Source organism: Schistocerca nitens, chromosome 3 (genome assembly GCF_023898315.1).
Source record: "Schistocerca nitens isolate TAMUIC-IGC-003100 chromosome 3, iqSchNite1.1, whole genome shotgun sequence".
Classification (NCBI taxonomy): Eukaryota; Metazoa; Arthropoda; class Insecta; order Orthoptera; family Acrididae; genus Schistocerca; species Schistocerca nitens.
The window spans coordinates 739,747,181-739,771,162 of record NC_064616.1 but is presented as its reverse complement, the minus strand read 5'-3'; the positions used below and the strand labels follow the sequence as shown (position 1 = coordinate 739,771,162).

Here is a 23,982-nt window from a genome sequence, read left to right as displayed (position 1 = left end):
TAGGACAATATTTCATACTGAAATCTGTCCCGACTCACAAACGTACATTTCTCCCAAACAGCTCGTTTGTGCACTCATGTCCAGTACAATATTTTTGTTTATATTATGGTGTATTTTCACCAATGTCGGTGATCGCTACTAATTCTGGTACACCCTGAACACCACAGTTGTTGGCCGGCCGCTCTGACCTAGCGGTTCTAGGCGCTTCAGTCCGGAACCGCGCTGCTGTTACGGTCGCAGGTTCGAATCCTGCCTCGGGCGTGGATATGTGTGATGCCCTTAGGTTAGTTAGGTTTAAGTAGTTCTAAGTCTAGGGGACTGATCACCTCAGATATTAAGTCCCATAGTGCTTAGAGTCATTTGAACCATGTGAACCACATTTGTTGAATTCATACGTTAACTGAAGATTAGCTGTCTACTGTTATTTGTCCATGTCCTTAGAAAACAAGCCCAAATGTTCGATCTACGGAGAGGTAATTCGACTTTAAGATCAAACCAAAATGAATTAATGTCTGCGAAAAAATCCCGTCAAATCCAGATCATAAGGAAGAAATAAACCTTAGGAATATTTTATTACATTTGAAATGACTAAGCAGATTTATGCCTATTATAGCTCACATTCACGCTCCTGATGTAACGAAGGAGGAACGTAGTGAGCTAATGCAATGCTAGCGCAGAGCTATCGCTCTCCTGAAGGAGAAGATCTTGTAGCGAATCTTAACTCTGCATCTACTGTGGCTTGTGAAACATGACGGTCACCACAGTTGCTTGACCTGCAGATTCTGAAGAGAGTGCTTAATTCTTGGTAACTTCATCCAACTACAGGCGGTTATAAAATAAGTTTTTCTGCTATGGGTACACCTGATGCGTGTCTCTCTTTATCAGGAGAAAAGTTGAAATTCCAGCTGAAGATTAGTCTTTCAACAGCTTGATTACTAGTTTCCAGTGTTTTTCTCTAACACCATCTCGGTGTTATTTTATAAAATTATTTATATCACCAAGAGAGTTGTCACCATGGTTAAGAAACTGGACGTGTACTCTGTAGAGGCGGATCGTAATTCCCGCGCAGGTACTCTGACATAGGATTTTTACGGTTTCCTTAAACCACCGTAGTCGACTGCAGAAATGGTTCAATCAAATATCATACGCTCCTGGAAATGGAAAAAAGAACACATTGACACCGGTGTGTCAGACCCACCATACTTGCTCCGGACACTGCGAGAGGGCTGTACAAGCAATGATCACACGCACGGCACAGCGGACACACCAGGAACCGCGGTGTTGGCCGTCGAATGGCGCTAGCTGCGCAGCATTTGTGCACCGCCGCCGTCAGTGTCAGCCAGTTTGCCGTGGCATACGGAGCTCCATCGCAGTCTTTAACACTGGTAGCATGCCGCGACAGCGTGGACGTGAACCGTATGTGCAGTTGACGGACTTTTGAGCGAGGGCGTATAGTGGGCATGCGGGAGGCCGGGTGGACGTACCGCCGAAATTGCTCAACACGTGGGGCGTGAGATCTCCACAGTACATCGATGTTGTCGCCAGTGGTCGGCGGAAGGTGCACGTGCCCGTCGACCTGGGACCGGACCGCAGCGACGCACGGATGCACGCCAAGACCGTAGGATCCTACGCAGTGCCGTAGGGGACCGCACCGCCACTTCCCAGCAAATTAGGGACACTGTTGCTCCTGGGGTATCGGCGAGGACCATTCGCAACCGTCTCCATGAAGCTGGGCTACGGTCCCGCACACCGTTAGGCCGTCTTCCGCTCACGCCCCAACATCGTGCAGCCCGCCTCCAGTGGTGTCGCGACAGGCGTGAATGGAGGGACGAATGGAGACGTGTCGTCTTCAGCGATGAGAGTCGCTTCTGCCTTGGTGCCAATGATGGTCGTATGCGTGTTTGGCGCCGTGCAGGTGAGCGCCACAATCAGGACTGCATACGACCGAGGCACACAGGGCCAACACCCGGCATCATGGTGTGGGGAGCGATCTCCTACACTGGCCGTACACCACTGGTGATCGTCGAGGGGACACTGAATAGTGCACGGTACATCCAAACCGTCATCGAACCCATCGTTCTACCATTCCTAGACCGGCAAGGGAACTTGCTGTTCCAACAGGACAATGCACGTCCGCATGTATCCCGTGCCACCCAACGTGCTCTAGAAGGTGTAAGTCAACTACCCTGGCCAGCAAGATCTCCGGATCTGTCCCCCATTGAGAATGTTTGGGACTGGATGAAGCGTCGTCTCACGCGGTCTGCACGTCCAGCACGAACGCTGGTCCAACTGAGGCGCCAGGTGGAAATGGCATGGCAAGCCGTTCCACAGGACTACATCCAGCATCTCTACGATCGTCTCCATGGGAGAATAGCAGCCTGCATTGCTGCGAAAGGTGGATATACACTGTACTAGTGCCGACATTGTGCATGCTCTGTTGCCTGTGTCTATGTGCCTGTGGTTCTGTCAGTGTGATCATGTGATGTATCTGACCCCAGGAATGTGTCAATAAAGTTTCCCCTTCCTGGGACAATGAATTCACGGTGTTCTTATTTCAATTTCCAGGAGTGTATTTAAGAAGAATGGAGTGAAAATCCCTGTTCATCCGTCCTGACAAGTTTTCAATCGGTTTCCTAACATATATGCGGACGAATACCTGGATGGTTCCTCTAATATGCCTCACAGGCGCATTCTTCTTCCCCCCTTCTTCACAGAACTCCGTCCGTAATGATCTCGACGCTGATGAGACATTGGGCTAGAACCTCCATTTCTTTCTTCTTACAGACCATTACGAGAAGTTAAATTTAACACTCCTTCTTTAACTGGGCAACGGACTTGCCGCAGTGGATACACCAGTTTCCGTGAGATCACCGAAGTTAGGCGCTGTCGGGCGTGGACGGCACTTGGATGGGTGACCGTCCGGGCCACCATGCGCTGTTGCCATTTTTCGGGATGCATTCAGCCTCCTGATGCCAATTGAGGAGCTAGTCGACCGACTAGTAGCGGCTTCGGTCACAGAAAACCATCGTAACGACCGGGAGAGCGGTGTGCTGACCACACGCCCCTCCTATCCGCATCCTCAACTGAGGATGACACGGCGGTCGGATGGTCTCGATGGGCCACTCGTGGCCTGAAGACGGAGTGCTTTTTTAACTAAGTGAACAGTAGCTACCATATTGTTTTTGCAGTGTTTGGTGTAGCGTTTGAAATCAGTGACCAGTCCAGGGCGTTCTATTAATGAGTAACACCTCCTGCGTGACAGGTACTACCCATCTTCTACATTTATACATATGACGATTATCTGGATGCATGTGGTGCTGGTAGAAACATTGTACGACCCTTTTATTGACCAGCAAGGTGTTTTAATTTCTCTGCACCTTAAATGCTGGACACTAACCCAAAATTATGAAGCATGGCACAACTTCTGGGCTTTTCATGGGATAGAAAGTTGAAAGAGAAGGAAGATTAGGGTTTCAAGCCCCGTCAACGAAGAGATCATTATAGACGGAGGACAAGATCGGTTTTGGAAAGGTTAGGGAAGGAATTGGGCCGAGTCCCTTTCAGTGGTACCATCCCGGCATTTGCCTTGAGCTGTTTGTAGAAAATGTAAATCTGGATGACCCAAAGGTGCTATGAACCACCGTCCTTCCAGTACCTTAGAGCTGCGCCACCTCACTCAATATCTCTAGTTGAGTTGGCTTCGACATCTGGAGGATATAATAGCGTAACCCCTCAAAGCTCTGAAATCCTTAAGTGATCCAGAAGAAAACTTCGGGGCTACACATTTTCGATTCATAGCTATTTGCTAATGTTTTCCACACGCTTTACACAGTTTTCTGCCGGAAATGGAGCTGGTTACTGGTGCTTTTGGGCAAAACCCCACATTTCGTAACAATACGGAAGGGAGCTGTCTGCCACCTGTCCTCAGTCGACAGCCTTTTATGGTATGTCATGTTTATCTCATATTGTAGACGCCACAGTCACCTGCATTCTACATCACTATTTTAAACTCATTTTTCATTTACCTGTTTGTCGGGTTTGAATTTCTATTTTACCGCTTCAGCAGTATGTAGTTCCATATTAAAAGAACTCTGTGTTATAACGAAAGAACACATCGGTTTTCGCTCATGCGCCTCTTTAATGTTGCAGTGCTGATTATATGTTGAATTCTGTTCACAAAATACTTTCGTTGATCTCCTTTGTCTTCTCTTATAAACACGTGTGAATATCTGCAGCAGACTTTTGGTGTCAAATGACAAGATATTTTATCTCCAGTTAGTTCATTTACTCTTAATTTGGGCGATGATCATAGGTGTGTGTGCTAAAATATTGGCTTTCATTCACGACGCTATCAGTCCTAACATATTGCGCAGTAAATTATAGCCTCATTTTGGTTTCTCTATCTTGCCTTTCCATAAATAAAATACTCTTTCAGTCAATAAAACTGAGATAAATAATAATGAGCTCACGAACATAAAGACGTTAAATAATGTTGCATCGGTTTTTCGGACGTACAAAATTAACTGAAACGTATCTTGTGTTGTGTAATCTGTAGTCGCACAGAAATGTCAAGAGTCCAGCGAATTAATAACTGGACCACCAACATCGTGCTCCCAAACGTTTTTGGTCAAATGTCTGAGCGGAGAGAAAATAAGACTCCCTATAAATTTCATACTGGGTATTTTACAGAATTTTCATAGCCTAACGAAGAGCAGGAAACTGAAAAATAGGGTATCAAATTAACCACGTGAGAACTAGTTTTGCAAGAAAAAATTAATTCCTTTAAAATTGTCTTGATAATTAAGAAAAACTCAATTAATTTTCTGAGGGAAAATGACAATCATTTTCTATCCGTATTTTAATAGTTAAACGAAGGATGGATAATGTACAAATAAGGTGTCAAATCGACCAGAATGTGGTCTATGTATGAAAAAAAATGCTTGAAGGAAATCAGGGTAATTATGAATAACTTAATTACTGATTTGACGGAAAACTGAAATATTTCACGAACAGCTGCTGGTACGTATGTAAGTGAAGTATCAAGCAGTTTATCTCTTACAGGCCTAGCTATTTTGCCCGCAAAAAGTTATATTGATGAGATATTTAATTGTCAAAAAGGCTCCCTTCGAATGAAGTACTAAATTCAGGACACTTCGAGAACGAGATGCAAATGAGGTATCACGCTTTCTGAACAAAACTAGAAAATTAAAAAAAATAGAAAAGCTGAGAAAAATCGGTCATATATTTTGTAAAGTGATTTGTATAAAAGTAAAAAATAAAATACATTAGAAAAACATTTGACGCGCCTTTGAATGATCTTCGAAATCATGTGCAGCAAATGAGGTGCTTCAAACGTTTCCCTAGCCTACTCGTATTTTATTTCTTACTTTAAGACTAATAATTTCACAATACATTTGACTGATATTTTTTTCAAACAGTTTAATGATTGTACTACGCACATCGCAATGGTAAACGTTCTTTGTTGACCTTTAAGGTTCCGTGAGTAGCTGTAGCCACTGCAGCATCCAACCTAATATCATCAGATAGACACTGCAGCGGGCAATTAACATTGCTGAGATGGTAGATAAAACAAGCGTTACGAAACTGGCCAAACGCAGTGGCCAAAATTGATATCACTGCCGGCTTGGATATCCTGGTATGTGACCCTGAACAACAGTTTTTGAGATTTCAGCCTAGAAGCTGTGCACATGGATATGTATTTATCGAAATGTTGCAACTCTTCATCACTACTGCTCGGATGTAATAGCTATATATGTTAACCATGAATATTACTGCGAAGGAGGTTAAGTAAATAAGATAAGCGAAGCTAAGACTGTGACAAAAAGGAATATTACTGCGAATATTTTAATAGATTAATAGTTCTAGGCTTGCAATGTAATAGTACTATTGATATGAGTGTACGCGTGGAAACGTTGCGACCCTTGAACAGTTTCCTTCGGTTTCAGTCACGAGAACTAATCCCAAAACAAACCGTCACGATTCAGTCAGTTAACACAGTCTTCGTAACTCTTTACATTCTTTGTGTGAGATTAACAATGACACCAGTACGCGATTCTCACAACAACTGTTTCCAGCGGGCTTCATAGCGCGCCTACGTAATTACCTGTTACTGCGGATGCCATGGAGGCCGCGTTCCTACCTTGAACGGTTTTGTCGTCCGTATGTTGTAAAATTACATTCGGGCTCCTTGTTGAACAAACGTCAGTAACGAGCCATCCTGCTCAACTTCACATTTAGTGGTAGCGTGTAGGCGGCACTGATGAGCTGAGGGCGAATGGGTGAAAGGCGACATGTTCACATTATTTACTGGTGTTTATAAAATGTGCAATGAGCTTTTTCTTGTTTGATGATACCACTTCGTCTTTCATTTACGACTGCTAGCGCAGGGCTCCACTCGGCAGAAAACCGTTCGTCGTAAGCAAAGCCCGACCGACAATCGTTTTACGGTTGGCGTGATGCGACCTTGGCATTCGCTTCGCTCCTAGTTCATGTAATGACGTCTGCGGGGCAGTAATTTCAGATGACTTATCCCTGAACTTTTACGGGACAGTGCTCGTTTCTGTGTGATATTCTAGATTTGAAATTGTACCATAAACGCTTGACGAGTACTTTTGTTACAGAAAGTCTCGCAGAAGGATCGCCGGACCGGCACTGCGTGTTGTGTCCGTGGTTTCCCACTTCCAGTATGCGGCTGCGGCACAACAGCTTGTTTCATTTACAAATAGCGGCATGCATCGAGTCAAGTTCGAAATATTTTAACGAAAGGTGGAAGGGACAAACCTATTCACTGATTTCGTATAATGTGAAGTAGACATACATCTTTCGGGAAAATCGTGAGGGATACGTGTATACTGATAATGTTGGAAGGTGTGTTGGGTAGTTAGTAAGATGACTTTCTGCAGAAGAAAAACAATTCATTAACATTATAAGTTGTAAATATGGGCTCAATTTTATAGGTCCTGTTTCTTGCAAACCATTTCTTTTAATTTTGAAAAAGATGCCATATAGTCGGGAAGACATTAGTTCTACTTTGCTCTGAGACCACTTGCGAACAGTAGTTTAGATTTACTGTAGACCCCAAAATCAATTGGCCATAGATAAACCAGTTATTATTATTGTTATTATTATTATTATTATTATTATTATTATTATTACTGTTGTTAGTGTTATTATTACTACTATTTAATAATCACTGAGCATCACATACTAATGGGATAAATAAAGGCATAATTTCTTTGAAAAAAAAAAGAGATTTATTTTGTTTCTTATTAGACTCCAAAAATTCTACACACAGTTTCCCAAGGTAATTTTCCTTTCCACAATTCGGGCGCCAATATTTTCATGGCACCCATAAGACTAATTTTACCAGCCCTGTCTCGATGAACATGAAGGAGAAGTAGATGTGCGAGATACGGCGCTGTCACTGTTGATCTAAGGCAAGATTTAAGTCGTCGCAATGCGCTGAACGACCCCTTAGAGGATGTTGACGGTACTGGAACTGCCATAATTAGAATCATGACGCGAATTACTTCATGAGGAAGGGCATTAACGCTACCACGTTCTGCAATAAGCTGTCTTCCAATAGAGGATATATGATTGTACACCAGCGGTAACAGTTCTCAGCTTTTAGAGTTGTACGTGAATGCTTTCCAGGTTAAAGTATGATGTGTGTACTCTAAGCAACACTTCCAAACGCCATGTAAATGGAAGATTCGTTTGGGAGGACGTAATAACTATCTCTTCAAGATCTGACAGTCCATATAAATCATCTTGATAGAACCTTCAATCAGTCTCAGTCAGAAGGCGATCGAGAATTTTAAACACATCTTCCGCGTATTTCAATTCGCTGGTATTTTTTTTTTTTGGCCGTGAGAAATTTGGGTCTATGAGATTTAGGTTTTTAGAATAATCTTCGTCTTTCTCTAGCAGAATGGCTGTGAGCCCCGCTCTGCCGAAGTTCAGTAGTGGATATGTTTCACCAAAGTTTTGGGGACTGGCAGACTTGTGTACCGTATATAGGATTGCTGAAGACTCTACTGCTACATGCAGTTTCCTTATGTCGGCCTGGGTTAAACGCCGTTTGATTTAGTCGTAAGCAAAAGCTGCTGTCAACCAAAATACTGAACGCATATTTGCTAATGAGCAGCATATTTTTTATAGCTGGCTTGGAAGAGCGAGAGGGAGGGAGGAGAGAGAGACAGAAATCGTATGTCACATCCAAAGACTTTAAAGTGAGTTGAGGCAGTGCTCCCCCTCTCCCGTTCCCATGGTTGATACGCCTTTGCCTACAGGCTGTGAAGAAACCACGTATACAAAATTTTAGAGTGCTTAGAAAAGACAAAATGAGCACATTTTGTGACAAAAATATCACAGATGCACCATTTGCCGGCTGATTTGACGCTAGTGATGTTCAGAGACGGTGTTGAAACTGCTGCGTGATGAACATTGGTTTAGAGATGTTTCTGCATGTATCGTCCGTTTACATTAATGCACAACTGGCATCTGCAAGCTAATTGTTGTCTAACGTGCAGAATAATGGCTGCAGCTTCAGTCAGTTGGACGACCAGCTCTTCTGAAGTGTCTGTCGGTGTCTCTTACGCCAAACTTCATCTCCACCTCCCCCCCCCCCCACCCCCGTCGAGCAAAAGGAAATCCATGAGCAGTCAGCAACACCTCTAAAACAAATGGCGTGAAAACCTTCATGGTGGAGAAACCCGTAACATTTTTATCAAATAAAGACTGTAATGTTTTGTCTCTTCTAAACACCAAAATTTAGTACATTGTTTTTAGTATCCTATATATCGCAGTTTCAATTTTCATTTCTCACGAGGCCAGCAAAACGATTAGAGACAGGCGGCGTGTGAGAATTAGCATTCGTGCTGCTCCGGTACTGTCAGTGTGGCAGTCCCAACCTGCTTTCATAACTAGACCTTTTACATGGAATGCCAAAAATGTCTTTTTGTTAACTTGCATTTACATGTTCCACAATGAAAACGTTATTTCTTCTCACGTGTTAGATAGAGAGCTTGTTTTTATTTTTTTATTTTTTGTTTTAAAATGCTGATACCAGTCAAAAAAGAAAAGTTGCTGTGTGCATTTTCGAACCTTCGCTCACGTAAGGCCACCATTTTGAATACTTGTTATGATGATGTACTAAGCTTTTCCTGTTGGTATTCGTAGCGAGTTTGTTGTTTAATGAATGAAGGGCGAAGGTTTATTGTCAATTGCAGAACCAATATCGTAAAAATTTACGAGGTATATTTAATTTTCGTGCTGTGCTTTGTCACTTCTTACTCGTCCGTTGTCCATATTATACGACACCATACACTATACATACTCAATTTTTTCTCTCGAATTGTTATGAAAAATGTAACCTTCAAGAAAAATATCCATACGTATCTTAGGTGCACTAAAAACCTATTTGAGTAGGGACAAATTACATAAACCTGTTGCTAGATTTCTTCGGGTTATGCTGCTCGTAAGCGTGATTAATCTCCTATGTTGATCTAAGTGACTCCCAAGTTCCGATAGAATTGCCAGATAAGCAGATAAACTGTAAACACTGCCTTAAAAGCGCGTAGCAGCCGTTTTCTTTCCTGTTAACGTCGGTGACTCGGCGTAAGGCTAGCTCCGCAAGCACCGGAAGCGACTTTCACCCACAATCAGGCGGTCACTCTGAGGTCTGCTGCTTCACGGTCAAGTATCACGCTTAACCTCTGAATTCACTGAGGCGGCAAGAATGCTCTCTGTCTCTGTCTGTCTCTCTCTCTCTCTCTCTCTCTCTGATACGGCAGTAGTTATCTGCAATTCAGTTGTCTATTAGTGTAGCACTTCCTGCGTTTCGTCTCATTTTCGCGTTTTGTTACAATTAAGTTTAATTCTACATACCCTATATCTTTGTCGTGCATTCGAAGTATGCGAACGTTGTGCGTCTAATCTTTGTTTTACTTGCCACTCCTTACCATCTCGCGAAGCACGTCTAGGCCGAAAATTTCGTTGCTCCATCCTTCAGACTTATCAACAGCTATGCTGCACACTTCCCTTCTGTGATGATTACAAATAAAATATCCAGAGGGTTAAGGTCAGATGATGTTAGAGGCCAAGGTAAACACCCCGCTCGGCCTATAAATCTTGGACCATAGTGACGCTTTAGATGTCGTCTTACAGCAGCAGTAAAATGTACCAGTGCCCCATCATGCTTCTAACACATTCCTCAATCATGGGATAGGTAACATAAAGTTCCGCGTTCTGGCACGAGACGAGTCAGTCGGGTCCACTATCCCGGTTCTTCGAGGGTTTCTTGGCCTTGGAATTGCTATTAATCGGTCGAGTAGCTCTGTTGCCTCACAACGCTGGGTGCAACACGTCCCATTCCTCCCACCAAGGAAACGTCTTTGGCAGTACCGGGAATCGGACCCGGGTCGACACGAACCGCTAATCATCTGCCATAGGTGGAACTGGAACCCCAATGCATGGAGACTTAATCGAAGTTTACATCACCAATATGTTTGAGCTACATAGGGAAATATTTCATGCTAAAGTCGGAGGTGATTGGTAAATAGCACATTCGCAGTTATCTCGCAAACGGTTCCTTGCCGGACCCGTGTTTACTGGAAGATTTTTGCTTCCATTAGCGTGTACTTTTACCTGCGCTAGGTTCAGCTATTAACTATGATACACCCTCCATTGGTAGACAGCAAGTATGTAGTGACTGTTCGAATGCGATGGAGTAATTGTGAGATATTTCGGTTTTTGATTAATCAGTGGTTGCGGATACTCGTGGAGTTTATGCCTCGATCTCGCAAAAAGCTGAATTTATAGTATGAATGAGAGTTGCCATAGTTAACATGAACTGCCATTGGGAAACGGCGAACAGTCGACAACAGTGAAGACGCAAGGAAAGTTGATAGCAGTCCCGAGTGGACAGAAAAAAAGAGAAGGATAGAGTTTAAGTTCCAGTTGATATCAGGATTATTAGAGACGGAACAACGAGCGAATTGTATGAGTGCTTAACTCTAGCAATACCAACTTATTTTCGATAACTCGTATCGCCCGTGGGGGGAGGGGGGGGGTTACTTTCTGCACACCACAAAAAATTAATTGTTGTTAATTTTAACTAATTATATCCTTTTTAAATTTTTATTAATGGCATACTTTTTTAAATAGATACTGACCTATAAGAACAGTCCAGGACCTGAAAATACTTTTAGCACAATCTTAGCAGTACCAATGCATTTTCCGCAATTTATACTCAGAGAGGTACTATATGATCACCATAAAAAATATTAAAAATATATATTTTTTATACTATCCTTAAGTTGTATTCAAAACAAGCTTTTTAAAGATGTGAAATGAAATGATCGTAAGGCATTATTGGTCGGGAGACACCATGCGGGGTGTTCGGCGGCCGAAATTGCAAGTCCTTTTTAGCTGACACCACTTCGGCGACTTGCGAGTCAATGATGATGAAATGATGATGACAGACACACAACACCCTGTCATATCGAGGCAGAGAAAATCCCTGACCCCGCCGGGAATCGAACCCGGGACCCCGTGCGATGTCGAAGAAGGCTCCGGAACTCGAAAATATCAGTATGACATCTGTCGCGAAAAGTCACAGTTACTACTAAGACTTAAATTTTTGGGTTATATTTAAACGAAAAATTTAAAAGAAATACGGAATCTCATATAAGAAATTATTAAAAACAACGAATATTTTTTCAAAATTTTAAAATATAAAATACATTACTAGATTACGATATTTTCAAAAGTTGGGCACCCCTTCGTATTGCGTGGGTTAAGCGAGTGGACTTCTATTCTAAAGGAGCAGAATTCTAATCTTAATCCGAGCTTGCTGATTTAAGTATTAGTGGTTTCCCTAAAATTACACGATGCCGTTATCAGAATGGTTTTCTAAGCAACGTCATGGCCATTTTCCTTCCTCTTACTTACCAAATCCGACTCTAACGATGTTTTCGTAAATGGGACGTTCAGTTTTCAATTTCTAGGAACTAAGCACTAGCTCGTACTAGAAACGATATGGAGAAAGGGAGCGAGCGTGGTCTTGGTTTATGAAAACCTAAATCAGAATGGCCAGGCGGGATCTGAATTCCATTCCTCTCAATCACGAATTCAGTATCTCAGTCACTACGCCATTTCAGCGAGCACAAAGTTTGTAATTGGTGCGTACCAAAATGCATAGCTCATGAACCACTATAGCAGTGGACATCTCTACAGTTGAAGCCTGATTACGAAGTTCCATACACTGGTATCTATGAGATGTTCCAGGAGGCACACATTAAACTGCCCATGCGTATAACAACGGAAGCAGCTTGATTAGTGTGACGAGTGTATGAACTGGAGTTATTAAGACTGCTGAGTCAGGTTTTATACTCTATTCCATGGATGACTCGTGTGTGTTTGACAACATCTATATAAGACTCTGGTTTTATTATGCATGTGTTCAGAGTGCAAATCGATGTGGGTGGTAATTTTTGTATCGTATGTTGCATAAATTCCACGTGACAAGTATTGGGATCTCCACCTGTAGAGGAGCGCACAACAGTTTTCTGAATCGACGGCTTTTCCGTGGAATGAATTTATCCGATAGGATGGCACGTTCTACCATATGGCGATGATGTCTTTCAAGAGGAAAATAAAACTGTGCAGTACCTATGTTCTTGCGCAAGACTTTTTCAGAGAACACTGTAAAGACTTTCCTCGTCTTGAGTAGTCACCTGTTTTAGCAGATGGTAATTCTATTTCACACGAGTATTACGACATGGAACGGCACAGGTCACCAAATGCGTCCGTCAGTTGCATATCGACACTGAAGCGGCATTGAATGCAGCGTTGTAGGTCATATGACAACACGTCACTGCCACATCAGGACTCTGATTCAAGGAAAGCGAAAGGAAGCCCCAAACGCTGTTAGGTAAGCTGCCATCCACAGTTTAAATCCTTAGCCGGCCGCGGTGGTCTAGCGGTTCTAGGCGCTCAGTCGGGAACCGCGCAACTGCCACGGTCGCAGGTTCGAATCCTGCCTCGGGCATGGATGTGTGTGATGTCCTTAGGTTATTTAGGTTTAAGTAGCTGTAAGTTATAGGGGACTGATGACCATAGATGTTAAGTCTCATAGTGCTCAGAGCCATTTTTTAAATCCTTACAAGGGAACCTCCCCATCGCACCCCCGTCAGATTTAGTTATAAGTTGGCACAGTGGATAGGCCTTGAAACACTGAACACACATCAATCGAGAAAACAGGAAGACGTTGTGTGGAACTATGAAAAAATGAGCAAAATACATAAACTGAGTAGTCCATGTGCAAGATAAGCAACATCAAGGACAACACAAACACAGGAGCGTCGTGGTCCCGTAGTTAGTGCGAGTAGCTGCGGAACGAGAGGTCCTTAGTTCGAATTTTCCCTCGAGTGAAAAGTTTAATTTTTTATTTTCAGTTTATGTGACAAACTATTATGTTTTCATCAGTTTCTTGGGAGTGATTATCACATCCACAAGAAAACCTAAATCGGGCAAGGTAGGAGAATCTTTTTACCCATTCGCCAACAAATTCCTGTCATGTGACACACATGCCGTCACCAGTGTCCTATAGAATATATCAGACGTGTTTTTCTGTGGACGAATCGGTTGACCTATGACCTTGCGATCAACTGTTTTCGGTTCCCATTGGAGAGGCACGTCCTTTCGTCTACTAATCGCACGGTTTTGCGGTGCGGTCGCAAAACACAGACACTAAACTTATTACAGTGAACAGTGACGTCAATGAACGAACGGACAGATCATAACTTTGCGAAAATAAAGAAAGAAAATTTTTTACGCGAGGGAAGACTTGAACCAAGGACCTCTCACTCCGAAGTTGATCACGCCAACCACGAGACCACGGCGCTACCGAGCCTACGCTCTCCTTGATGTTGCCTATGTTGCACATGGACTACTCTGTTTGTATATTTTGCTTATTTTTTCATAGTTCCACACAACTTCTTCCTGTTTTCTCGATTGATGGGTGTTCAGTTTTTCAAGGCCTATCCACTGTGCCAACTTATAACTAAATCTGAGGGGGGTGCGATGGGGAGGTTCCCTTGTTAGTACCCTGTCTCTTAATTATCTGGATTCTTAAGAGTGAAAGGTGGCTACACTGAGCCACAGCGCCAGAGATCGCGCTAGAGAGTATTGTTCCGCCGCCTCCACTGGCAGTGATTATTGAGATGTCGTAGCAGTCAGTGCTTGGGGAGAGCTCGTAGTAGTCAGTGCTTGGGGAGAGCTCGTAGTAGTCAGTGCTTGGGGAGAACTCATAGTAGTCAGTGCTTGTTAAGAACTCGTAGCAGAGAGTGTTTTTTGAGATGTGCTAGTAGGGAGTGCTTGCTGAGATGTGATACTGAAAAGTTCTTGTTGAGATGTGGTAATAGCGAGTCGGTGTGGAGATATATTGTAATGATTAGAGTGATTTTGGTCAATATATGAAGGTAACGAAACTTGATTTATTTTTCATTGTTTAATGTCGTAAGTAATGCTTCATTACAGGTTCAGTCAACAAAGCATCTGGCTTGTGTTCTTGGATTAGAGTGTAATTCTGGTTCTCTTGAGTAATTTGGTATTTTTATTTTCTTTAATTAATTCAGTATAAATGATATTTAAAATTTCTTGTGTTGTTGAAGAAGAACCGTGCCAGATGCGTACGTTGAGTCATACTTCCACACACAGAACAGTTATACTTGTGCTTTGGTTTCGTAGGTTTTATAGTTGCTGGGGACTTAATTAATTAATTGTGTTAATGAAAATTTCCATTTCATTCTTTGTTGTTGTTCTATGCAGTCAGATTGCGTAATAATACTAGTCAGGGCCAACCGTTTACGAGACTTCGTAATCGAACAGACAGCTACTAAATCAAAAAATTAAAATTATTTGCATTCTATTTTAATTAAGCCCCCATGCTAGAGTCGTGGTAAAGTATGTCCCCCTAAAATCATCGAGCGCTGTTTCCATTTTTAGCGACAACGTGTTATCTAGTTCCATAAAAGAGAGGAAAATTTCGAAGTTAGACGTTCGGTTGTCCGGTATTCTTGGGATCCATCCCAACTTAGTTCTACACTCTGTTAGGTCATCAGCAATTTCTTTATGATAATCGTTATTAATGTCATAAACATGACTATCTTGAGCCCTTTTGGCACTGAATAACAACTGAATATACACCGGTGAGCCAAAACATTACGACTGTCTGCTTCGTAGCTTGTTTGTCGGTCTTTGGAACGAAATATACCACTGATTCTCCGTATCAGGTATCCGACAGTTCGTTAATAGGTTTTTATATGTATATGGCGTTAGATGTTTACGCACAAGTCATGTTCAAATGGTTCAAATGGCTCTGAGCACTATGGGACTTAACTTCTGATGTCATCAGTACCCTAGAACTTAGAACTACTTAAACCTAACTAACCTAAGGACATCACACACATCCATGCCCGAGGCAGGTTTCGAACCTGCGACCGTAGCGCTCGCGCGGTTCCAGACTGTAACGCCTAGAACCGCTCGGTCACTCCGGCCGGCGCACAGGTCATGTACTTCGAGTAAATAACGGGCCGCTGATTTTCGAACGCGGTGATGGCGCCCGATAGTGACCGAGATGGGTTCCATAGGATTTACATGAGGTGAATTTGGTCGCCGAGACATCAACGTGAGTTCCCAATAATCCTCCTAAAACCACTGTAGCACGCTTCTGGCTTCGAGACACGGACAGTTGTACTGCTGAAAGATGCCATTGGCGTCGGTGAAGACGTCAAGCATGAAGGGATACAGGTGGTTCACAGCTGTCAGCATGTCTTCGATTATTACCACAGATCCCATGCAAGCGTAAAAGAATGTCTTCCATAGCGGAATACTGCTCCCAGCAGCCTGTGTCCATGACGCACTGCACGTTTCGAGCCGCCGTTCATCTCGATGACGGCGTTTGTGGAGACGACCATCGAGCTAGTGTAGCAAAAACGTGATTCACACGAAGGGGCGACACGTTTTCGTTGACCGACAGTCGAATCCCGATGGTCGTGTGCCCACTGCAATCGTACTTGACGATGTCGTTGGGTCAACATGTGATCACGTAGGGGTGGTCTGTTGTGGAGCTCCATGCTCTACAATGTACGATGAACGGTGTGCTCCGAAACACATGTGTGTGCACCAGCATTGTGCTATTTCGTCAGAGATGCCACAGGTCACCATCTGTCCTACTTTACAGAGCAGACAAGTCTCCGAACCCCATGTTCTGTGAAGAGTAGTGAACGTCCAAGCATTTAGAGCCCAGTGGTAGTTTCACTGTCCTACCTCTGTCCTTAGACGCTCACGGCAGTAGCATGTTAACATTCGACCAGCTTCGCCGTTTTCGAGATACTCGTTCACAGGCTCTGTGTAATAATAATCTGCCCTTTGTCAAAGTCGCTTATCTCAAAGTATTTCCCCATTTGCAGCCCATATCTTCGCTAGGCTGACCTCCCGTCCGTGTCTGCTCCGCTTACTTACTTCTGTTACCGCGTCACGTGCCCGCAGCATCACCAGACGTATCCAACATCGCGGTGGGCAATGTATCTTATCCCCTTCATCACCTCGCTTGCTCCGGTTCTGACTGTTCAGATTACTCGTCACTGTCTCTTCCTTCAGTATTGTAATCAGTTTCTACTTTTATGAGAAAGGGTCTCAGTCTCAGCAATGACAATTCAAATTATCCGAACTTTCCTTTTTAGGTGTTAATGCTACTTTTATTTTCTCCTTGTTTATTTATAGTACATAAAGAATGACAAGTGGGTAACCAATCATCTGAAGATGTTCGACACGTGTTTTTAACTTAGTTTGTAAAACTTTTTTTTTATCAAACACCTACTCTGTTTTACCTAAGAAATCCTTCAGTGTATAAAATGTATTGCATAACAGGTACTTTTTAGCTGACTTTTTAAATAAGTGTATTTTTGCAATTTCTTTAATCTCTTTTGGTAATTTATTGTACAGTTTTATTCCTTGGTAGAAAGTGCTGTTTTGAGTTTTATGTCTATTTTTTCTTGGTAAACGTAAGTTGAGTCTAGCTCTTGTTGCATGGTCATGAACAGAGCTGTTTGTGCAGTAATTACCAATGTTATTTTTGTTGTGTACAACAGACTGGTAAATGTATTCACATGGAGCAGTTAAAATCGCCAGTGTTTTGAACAGATCTTTACAATGAGCTCGACTAGTATTTTTGGTTATTATCCTTAGGACTCTTTTCTGGAGTTTGAAAATTGTATTTATATTTTGTGCGTTTGTTCCCAAAAAAAGAATGCCATAGCTAAGAATTGAGTGTACGTATGAATAATATGTAACTAAAAGACACTGCATGTTACACAATGATGATAGGATTCTAAGGGCATAACATTCTGATGACATTCTGTTTGCAAGTACCTTTGTGTGTTAACGCCACTTCAACTGAGAATCAATATTCATTCCTAGAAATTTTGCATCTGTTACACACACTATAGAGGTGCGATCTACATGTAATGTAACATTGTCATTTTTCCTTTTCATACTGAAATTCATGGCGTTAGCTTTCTTTATGTTCAATGTCATTTCATTGCTCATTGACCAATCATAAACTTCCTTGAGAGTTTCATTTGCTTTCTCTGCAAGGAGTTGCCTTGTTTTCTCAGTGACTATAATATTGCTGTCATCAGCGAAGAGAATTTATTCACCAAGAGTAACACTACTGGGAAAGTCATTGATGTATATCAGGAATAGTATTGGTCCTAATATGCTACCTTGCGGAACCAATATATTAATGTATTTTGGCTCTGATAAGTGTTTTACTAAATGTTTGGATCTATTTGAAGTATGTGTTATCTCTACTCTTTGTACCCTATCTGCTAGGTATGATCGAAACCAGGCATTAGCAACCCATCTTATTCCTAATGCCTGTAATTTATTTAATAGAATCTTGTGGTCGACTGTATCAAACGCCTTAGAAAGATCCAAAAATATGCCTGTGACACATTCATCTTCATCAAGAGCATCAAGTGCAACTTTTGTGAATTCTACTATGGCTTAATCCGTATTTTTATCACTTCGGAAACCAAACTGTGATTCGCTTAAGAGATTGTATTTATTCAGATAATTCATTAATCTGTCTTTCATAATTGATTCTATTATTTTTGAGAATGCTGACAGCAGGGAAATGGGCCGGTAATCTTCTATGTTTTCTGCCTTATTTTTCTTAAGCAAAGGTACAACTCTTGCCTGTTTTAACTGCTCTGGAAATGTCCCTGATGTGAAGGATTGATTTATTATATTTGTTAAGGGGCCTTGTATAAAACCTATGCATTGTTTCAGTACCAACATTGGTACTTCATCTAAGCCTACGGACTTTTTATTTTTTTAGTTTTTGAAAAGTTTTATTGACTCCATTCTCTATGGTTGGAAGTAACATCATCGTATTTAGTGCAACATTATTTACAGGTGTTATATTTATTTGGGGGAATTTTTGCTGTAACTTCTCTGCAATACTTCAAAAATGCTCGTTTACATAGTTTGCTAAGTGTTGTGGATCATTTATTACCTTATCCCCCCTCCATAGCAGTATGTTATTCTGCGTTTGTTTGCCTCTCTCCGTTTCCTTTTTTATAACATCCAACACTGCTTTGCTTTTATTCTCTGCGTTATATATTATTTTGTCATTAAATGACTTTTTTTACAGCAATCAGCACCTTCCTATAGATTTTTTTTGTATCTAAGATAGAAATTTAAGAATTATGGATCATTGCGAATCTTTTTCATGGAACTGAGGCGTTTAAGTGTTTGGGACACTGCTCTTATCCATCTGTTTCTGTGAGATGTTGATACAGACATGCATACTTTTGGAAATACCTTTTCAATGTAAACAATGTGGTGAATTTCGAGAATTTCTTATTCACATTAGTTTCCTTATACACTTCATCCCTGCTTTGTTCTTCTAGTTCTTTTGAAAAATCTTTTATTTTGATTTCTGATAGATGTCGTTTGTAGGCTTGTAGTTTAGGGAATGATTCGATGCCTGATTTTACTTCTTTTATTTGACAGAGATCTTCACCGGATAAATTAAAGGCAATAAGTTGTAAACAATTGTGGATGTCAACAGTAATTCTACTTAAGGTATCGCGACACATCACCTTCACTTTCCTTGCATCAGACGTTCTCCAGAGTACTTTCCTTTATTTTGTATTCTTTCCTGGAAATTCAGTTGTTAATTAAGTCTATTCTTCTCTGCATTTTTCAATGGGGAATGATTTTGAAGTTTCTTTTAATTGTATAATCATTTCTGCGCACTCTTTTGTAACGGGTACTTATCTCACGTCTTCGCGCTACCTTTCTGCCTTATATAACGTTTTATACAATGATTTTCGCATAACCTTTTGAGCTAGAGAAATCTGTTCCCACATATATCTCCAGGTTCCCTAATCGTATTTATTTTAGCGACTTGAAACCCTAATCACCCCAGTGCCATCAGCATTTCAGTCATCCTGAGCTTTATTGGCGCGAATACTTTTCAATACACCATGGAGATTGAATTTAAGTCTACTCTTTCAACAAGTTTTGAAAGCATGAATTATTTTCCCAGCTCTCCTGACATTTTTGCCATAGCCTGGTTAATACAACATTTCTCACAAATAATTCCTAGTTTTCAACCTCATTTTCATCTTTAATAGAATAATGGCTCAGGGAAAAGCAATCAGTACGATCTATGAAACTTCCTGACAGATTGAAACTGTGTGCCGGGCCGACACTCGAACTCGGGACCTTTGCCTTTCGCGGTCAAGTGCTCTACCAACTGAGCTACCCAAACAGGACTCACGACCCGTCTTCACAGCTTCAATTCTGCCAGCTGTGAAGAGGGGTCGCGAGTCGTGCTTGGGTAGCGCAGTTGGTTACACATGTTCCTAGGACTGCTCCCGACTTCTCAGTGGTGTTATTAACTTCATTTGACGTTTTCATTAACTTATGTTGCCTGTGCATGTCTTTGTTATCCGTTTGTATGCTCCAAATGACTTTCTGTGAAAAGTTTGGACGGTTGTGAATCAATTGACAGAGCTGAAATTCTAGTTAAGTCAGTCAAATATATATATATTTGTAATTCTCTTTAATATGTTTGCGTTTTGGTTCTGTGTCTCTGTCTGGACTGAAGATGCTATTATCAGTTTAATACTTTTCTTCTGTTTTGTAAGCTTACAAATGGCACTATATGACACTATATTGAAATGTATTCTTCAGTCTATTGTAGGATACAATTCGTGTTGAAACAGTTCCAGCACTTCATTATTTTGTTTTTGTGCTTATGTGCTTATATGACTGTTTTAATAAAGAAAAAAAAGTTGGTAGAGCACTTGCCCGCGAAAGGCAAAGGTCCCGAGTTCGAGTCTCGGTCCGCCACACAGTTTTAATCTGGCAGGAAGTTTCATATCAGCGCACACTCCACTGCAGAGTGAAAATCTCATTCTGGGGTACAATCTATGTTTAAATTTTTCTTTCCTTCGCCTGTGTCTTCATATGGATAGCAGTACGCATCATCATTGTTCCAAGATGATCCAAACACCCTTCTGGGATACACCAATTGGGGTTATTTTTTATCTGTGAAACATTCAAAATACTGTCGACAGGAAGTAATTAAACACAGAGTGAAAGACAGGTTTTGAACAAAGGGACAGTGAGCGGGAGAGGTTTTGTTAAGGGAACATTTCGTCCATCAGTGATATTTGAGGGACAAGCAGGGAATTAAACTGAAGCTACACAGATCTGCAGCCGGGTCTGCCGAATTCTGAGACCGGCGTAATTGCCTCGTGTCAGCTGAGTATCAACTTGATTGTTACGATTACTTAATGTACAAAAGACTTATTTGCTTTTTACGTCACCATTGGCATGATACGGAATGTATAATTGAGATTCATTGGGAGAGTCCTTACAAAATGTAGTCCATCAACAAAGGAGGTGGCTTACAAAACACGCGTTCGACCTACACTTGAGTATTGCTCATTTGTGGGATCCGTACCAGCTCGGGTTGGTTCAAATGGCTCTGAGCACTATGGGACTCAACATCTTAGGTCATAAGTCCCCTAGAACTTAGAACTACTTAAACCTAACTAACCTAAGGACATCACACACACCCATGCCCGAGGCAGGATTCGAACCTGCGACCGTAGCAGTCCCGCGGTTCCGGACTGCAGCGCCAGAACCGCTAGACCACCGCGGCCGGCCAGCTCGGGTTGACAGAGGAGATAGAGAAGACCCAAAGAAGAGCGGCGCGTTTCGTCACAGGGTTATTTGGTAAGCGTGATAGTGTTACGGAGATGTTCAGCAAACTCAAGTGGCAGACTCTGCAAGAGAGGCGCTCTGCATCGCGATGTAGCTTGCTGTCCAGGTTTCGAGAGGGTGCGTTTCTGGATGAGGTATCGAATATATTCCCCCTACTTATACCTCCCGAGGAGATCACGAATGTAAAATTAGAGAGATTCGAGCGCGCACGGAGGCTTTCCGGCAGTCGTTCTTCCCGCGAACCATACGCGACTGGAACAGTAAAGGGAGGTAATGACAGTGGCACGTAAAGTGCCCTCCGCCACACACCATTGGGCGGCTTGCGGAGTATAAATGTAGAGGTAGATGTAGATGTAGATGTAGATAATAAGCCTTCCTGGACACCCTTCAAGAATGCGCATGTGCAATCTGTTGAATGAGGCGAAATTTTTTTGCGTAACTGCGTTATTGCATCTACACTTCTTTCTACCGTAGATTCCACCAAAATCGAAGCCGAATATCTGAATATCGCCGACAAAGAAAAATTGGCAAACAAATGAAAGAATGTTTTGTGTAGAGGTAAATTTCCACTGGCAAGAGTTAACGCAATCAGACTTTTTGCCACATGGAGCGCTTTTATTTGAACCTCGGTGTACATGCTGCAGCACGTCGAGCTGCAGATATTTCTCATTGTTTTGCGGGAGACGCTGAGGGATAGGAACGGTGGCCTTCGCACGCTGGTCTGTTCGTACTCTGATTGGTCTAAATCCTTCCAATCACTAGCCGTTGCCTGCTCGCGGCGGTAAAATTCTGGGGAAAACTTTTTATTGTGGCTTTAAGGTCTGCGCACAAATACACATATATATTCGCAAGTGGGCCAAAGCACATTTTAAGTTCTCAGCGTCAGGTTGCATACAGAAGGTGAGTGAATGAATACCGACGTGCATTCGCAGATTCTTGTTATTATTTTATGCCTACAGATAATGTCTAAGCCACGTCGAAATATATGAATCTATTTTTCACAGCTAACCCACCAAAAGTGTTCTAGTCTGTTATCTCTTCGCTTCTTCTTCTAAGGAGAGCCAATGTTCACGTCAGTCATTGACGACTCAGATTACTCGTGTAACATATTACTTGCTTGGCAATAGGCTCAGTGCAAGATTTCTTTGGTTTGCGGCCCACTCTATTGCACAGAAAAAGTTAATCTTGTGTATAACGATAGCTTTGTATTGTAAAAAGCGGTGGTCTTATAGTAAACCAAGTTGCGTTGCATTCTAATGTAACAGTTTGATATTTTCCCAACGTGCACATAACTTATGCGAAAGGAATCATTATCTATGCTTCACACATGTTTGCAAATGTTTACTGTAACTAACGATTTTCCACTTGTCATACAATATCTCGTTCTTTACTTTACCCTTAAAGGAACTTTATAATACTTGAAACAGTGTAATCCATGGTTTTACGGGGAACAATACTCATTTGTGAAATATTGCTTTATTTTTATTGATTTCTTTCTATTCTTCATGTTTTGGGTTATCACTAACTTTAATTTTGTTTCATATTTAGGATTTCACTGAATATACGATGACTTCCACATCAAGTAAAATGAGTAAAATAACTGACGGTTGTGAATTTCTTATAACGCTTTTACTGCTTAACGGTAGTGGTTCTAGATTGTCCCCGATTTTGAATAGCAATGAGAAGAAAGAAGTGTTCTCTAAAGAAAGGAAACTATTAAGCAAACTTTTTATTTACAAAAAAAAAAAAAAAAATTGCTCTGAGCACTACGGGACTTAACTTCTGAGGTTATCAGTCCGCTATAACTTAGAACTACTTAAACCTAACTAACCTAAGGACATCACACACACCCATGCCCGAGGCAGGATTCGAACCTGCAACCGTAGCGGTCGCGCGGTTCCAGTCTGTAGCGCCGAGAACCGCCGGCTTTTATTTACAGTTACTCCTATTTATTGTAAACTTATAAGCTGTATGACTGTGATTCGTCCTGCTACTAACGCCAGAAATTTCGTTCCATATTCTGCTAAGCGTGGACCGCAATGAGGAAGAGTATCGCGCAAGAATACCAAGCATTAAGGCTACTTTCTTTGTATCATAAAGTTTTGTTAAGTATATGAAAACGTAACTGGAAAAAAAACAGTCAGGATCAAGTTATGTATAGTTGTAAAAATATATACGTCGTCTGAAAGTGTGTTAGTGTCACTTAATTTCAAACTAGTCGCCTAAGATTGCTATAGCACAAAGAACTATGAAAATCCACACGGTTCATCGATTTCCCCATGATGAGAATTTTGTATTGTATTTTTCTGCCGGGAGTTTCTCGAACGCTGCATTCCCCATCGGGCCTTGGAACCAGCTCCACAGAGCAGAAATTATAGTGGTCCAAGATACAATCGGGGGTACAGCAGCTAAATGGTAATTTAGGACGACGAATGAATCACAAGTGCATTCATACCTTCAGTACGAATACTGCAACATAAAGAGTATCATCAAACTGTTCACAGGACGGCATCTTGTAGAAAAAGACATGCTCTCTCGAGTTTGTTGTCGTAGTGTTTAAGACACAGGGCGAATATTCGTGAGGAAGGGGATTCAGATCCCTGTGCGGAAGTCCTGAGTGGAGGTTTGTATAGTCTCCCTACATCATGTGTA

General features: G+C 41.8%; 1 protein-coding gene across 2 annotated transcripts in view; it reads left to right on the top strand.

The window, feature by feature from the left end:
• Positions 1-23,982, top strand: part of LOC126248715 (sodium-coupled monocarboxylate transporter 1-like) — a 423,655-nt gene that overhangs the window by 150,901 nt on the left and 248,772 nt on the right. The window contains exon 1 of one of the 2 annotated variants that reach the window (XM_049950018.1): positions 22,149-22,230. The exons of the other annotated variant lie outside the window; for it this stretch is intronic. The gene's annotated coding sequence lies outside the window, so the exon portion shown is untranslated. Of the gene's footprint in view, positions 1-22,148; positions 22,231-23,982 lie in introns of those variants that run through there. 2 annotated transcript variants of the gene reach the window in all.